Raw genomic sequence first — 4,294 nt, 5'->3', positions numbered from 1 at the left:
GAAAGACATTTAATAATAATCAACTAGTCAGTATCCTCTCCCCATTATTTTCTAAGTTTGAGCAAGTGATCTAGGGAATCTGTAGCCTGGAAATAAGTACGGTTATGCTATTCCAAGTAATGTTAATTAGTAGTGGATGGAAATTAAGAATAAATAAAATGATATACAATATATATGTATACATATGCGCACATAAATTCATGAACATGCTATTCTTTATTCATTCATCTAAAAAACAAGGATATCAATTTATCACCTAAAAATGTTAATTTTGTGCAAATGCTCTGTGTAAGCTTTGCTGTCTATAGGACAACACCAAATTATCAGACAGATGATAGATGTAGAGAACTGGCTCCTATGGTTTTCTGAAGTAGGATCCATCTCATGCAAAGAGAAGTGTCGTTGATTAGGAGTAAGAACTTTATCAGTGAATAAAAGAACAAATGCTTTTGTTGGTTTGGTTTCCTGTCACAGTGGATATATCTATAAAACACACTTGTGCCAATGTTCAGAAGACAGTGACGAGAGGGATAAGAGAGAGACATAGGATTACAGAGTTTCCTGTGAGAATGTGTCTTCTAGTAATGTCATGAGTTACAGCCATAAAGTCACATTGCCATTATTGCTCATCATAAGCTGAACAAGGATGGCAACCAAAAAGAAAAAAAAAAGGCAGAGCTGGTGGAGTAATGCTCATAGGGCTCAAATCTAAAACCAACTACAGGCGAAAAAGGAATGCTGAGAATGGGAGAAATCATCTTCACCAAGAATAAGGACATGAACTGGGTAACCACTATCAAACACTCATTTCTAAAAACATACATCAGTTATATTAAAAAGACTGTCCAGATGAAATTCATAGGCAAATGGATGGAACTGGAAAATATCATCCTGAGTGAGGTAACCCAATCACAGAGGAACACACATGGTATGCACTCACTGATAAGTGGATATTAGCCCACGTGCTCGAATTACCCTAGATGCACAGAACACATGAAACTCAATAAGGATGACAAAAATTCGGATGCTTCGCTCCTTCTTTAAAAGGAGAACAAAAATACCCTTGGGAGGGAATAGGGAGGCAAAGTTTAGAACAGAGACTGAAAACGTCAATTCAGAGCCTGCCCCATATGTGGCCCATACCTATACAGCCACCAAACTAGATAAGATGGATGAAGCAAAGAAGTGCAGGCTGACAGGAACCAGATGTAGATCTCTTCTGAGAGACACAGCCAGAATACAGCAAATACATAGGCAAATGCCAGCAGCAAACCACTGAACTGAGAACGAGATCCCGTTGAAGGAATCAGAGAAAGGACTGGAAGAGCTTGAAGGGGCTTGAGACCCTGTAAGACTCTCAGAGAGAATCTTCCCTCAGGAGGGAGATCCTCAAGCCCCAATGACCAGTCCGAGTCCACCGGCTGTAATCTGCAAGAGGATTTTTATTGATCAGGATACACAGGTATCTGTGGGCGTCCCAGTCAATTCGGAAGACTGGTGCGCCTAGCAGAACCAGGGACGGGTTTTTATAGGGCATTGGGGAGCAGAAGCAGGCTTACAGAAGCAGATGCATGGTTACAGGGATGTGATTGGTGGAGTAAATGAGGCATACGTGTATGTTACCTATTTTGGCTATAATCATAACAGTGAGTTAGCAAAAAGTACATGGTGGTCAGGGCTTCCGGGGGGTCAGGGACTTTTTCTTTTTCCTGCCAGGTGGCCCATGGAGCAGTGCCCATAATTTAGTCTGGTTTCTGCATTTTGTTTTCTTTTCTGGTCTGTTTCGTCTAAATGATGGGTCAGCTTGTCCCACATATCTAAAAACTTACTTTTTATTTCTATAGTTGAGGGCCTTGGGCTTGTACAATTCCCTTTCTGGGAGGGGGTCTTTCAACCCCATATGAACAACAATGCCAACCAACCAGAGCTTCCAGGGACTAAGCCACTACCCAAAGAATATACATGGACTGACCCTGGGCTCCAACTGCATAGGTAGCAAAGAATAACCTAGTAAGGGCACCAGTGGAAGGGGAAGCCCTTGGTCCTGCCAAGGCTGGACCCCCAGTGAACGCAATTGTTGCGGGGAGGGCGGTAAGGGGGGGAGGATGGAGAGGGGAATACCCATATAGAAGAGGGATGGAGGGGTTAGGGGGATGTTGGCCTGGAAAGCGGGAAATGGAATAATAATTGTAATATAAATAAGAAATACGAGGAGGAAGCAGCGAGCGGTTCCAGTAAGAAGCTGCTTGGTGGCCATCGGCGGGCTGGCCGCCCCGCTTTGCGTCTAGAGAGTTTCCCTGGCTGCCGGCAGCGTGCAATGCAGCAGAACGGTAACAACGAACAATGTTTTCTTGAACTTGCTTCACCAATGTCTTTCATTCTGAATATATTAAGAGACATGCTGGCATATTTTGGTGTTCCCCTAGATCAGGATTTGCTGATTTTTCAAAATAAAGATTATGGGTCAGCTCGGAGTATTGTCCGTGTTATTGGGAGAATGCTTCCTTTAGAGCCTTGCTGAAGACCTTGTTTTGAGTTGACCCCACCTGCAAACTCTAAGGAGGTGGATGACTATGAACTTGCGGTTCCGTCTTTTGCTGATGTTTTGTGTGTGGCAAATGATGAAGAAGCCAGTTGTCTCAGATTTCGACACAGTCTATGGAAAAAGAAGGAAGGGAAAGTTGCTCTCTTCCGTCCTTCAAAACTACCTTGGGATCCGTCGTCCCCTGCTCTAAGTCAGAACAGAACAGTGGCTGATGACCTTCCTGTAACCGAGGCTGCCATTAAAAAGATAGCTACCCTTGAAGATGCGTTGACTTCTCTCCGGGCTCAGATCACGGCCATTGTGGCCGTACAGGACCTGGGAGGGGGCGGGGAGACTGGCTTCATCAGCTTGAGTGATGGACCCAGCATGGAGCAGGTGCCACCATCATCAGCAACCGCTCGGCTGAGTGTGGAACCGGACCATGTTCCAAGTGTGGTGCTTTCTCCTCCTCCCCTTCCTCCTCCTCCTCCCCCACTTCCTCCTCCTCAGTTTTCTCTGCATCCTCCCAGTTCTCTTCCCGTGCAACCCTGATCTGCGAATACACGTGGCATAGATAATCTGGCTGCTGAAATGAAAAAGCACCCCTCTGGTGTTAAGAAGACTGACGGCAGCCATCATTCAGAAAGCCAGAGAGTAAGTGACGTTCCGAACATGTTGGATGTTCTGAAGGACATGAATAAGGTCAAACTTCGGCCAGTGGAAAGTTTTGACATCACATTACTCACCAGAGAGTCAGCGAGTGACCTAAGGGAAGGACTGATGATATAAAAGCCGTTATCCAGGGTATCAGAAGCGAAAGCTGGGCTACACTTGGAAGAACAGATCAGGTGTGCCCTGTGGTATCCTTCACTTCCTGTCAGGGAATTACCACTTGTTAGGGTCATCAAACTGTACTCTGGGACCAGTATCCGCCCAGCCCGAGGAAGACATCTATGAACACTTTCCCTGCTTTTGGAAGATATGACAATTGACTGGCTACTGAAGAGAGTTGGGTGTAGATTCCCCACCACGTGAGTGCTACTGAGATACGTGGTTCCGTGATGTTCCTAAAAGTATGGCTTCCTACGGAGGCTCCTTTCAGTCTTGTGAGTTGCTGTGATACATGATACAGTTTATGTGGCCTTCAGTAACTTGTAGATTTCTTAGCGAGCAGAGGATGATGATTTTCATTAAGATAGTCAGAGTTTTAGTCACATGGGGCTGAACTTCCTAGAACTTCCTGCAGTAGTAAATTATTTGATCGTAAAGTACTACACGTAGAAGTAGACCCTTGGTAGATTTCCTGCACACTGGCTTTGCACACACAGATGGCTGGCATGTTCCCTTGATAGATTTCCTGCATACTGGCTTTGCACATGCAGATGGCTTTCTTGTGTTCCCTTTGTTCTCTGTTATGTTTATACCCTGTATATATGTATATTTTTTGTAAGTAGATTTTATAATAAATGGATCTTTTGAACTTGGTTGAGTTTTTAACAATTGATGAGGACAGAGGGGAATGGTTTTTGCCCCTGCAACTGGGCCCCAGTGTGAGCCTACAGGAGTGTCAATGGCTGCTATGAGCATAAGGCTTGTTTGTGTAATAAGGATCATATTTTCTGGAACCAGTGCTAGCAGTGGACTACTCTTTGCTTCTGAAGAATGACTCCACAAAAGATAGAAATAGAATGTGTCCAGGAGTTGCAGCTGTGGATATGTCACAGTAAAATGGTAAAACTTGGAACCTTAAGGCTAGCCCTAAAGGCTATC

General features: G+C 44.5%; 1 pseudogene; it reads left to right on the top strand.

Moving 5' to 3' along the window:
• The first annotated feature begins 2,317 nt into the window (after nucleotides 1–2,317).
• Nucleotides 2,318–3,313, top strand: Mtfr2-ps1 (mitochondrial fission regulator 2, pseudogene 1; annotated as a pseudogene).
• Nucleotides 3,314–4,294: the final 981 nt, after the last annotated feature.

The sequence above is a fragment of the Rattus norvegicus genome, chromosome 15 (genome assembly GCF_036323735.1).
Source record: "Rattus norvegicus strain BN/NHsdMcwi chromosome 15, GRCr8, whole genome shotgun sequence".
Taxonomy (NCBI): domain Eukaryota; kingdom Metazoa; phylum Chordata; class Mammalia; order Rodentia; family Muridae; genus Rattus; species Rattus norvegicus.
This window is presented reverse-complemented; position numbering and strand designations above follow the sequence as displayed.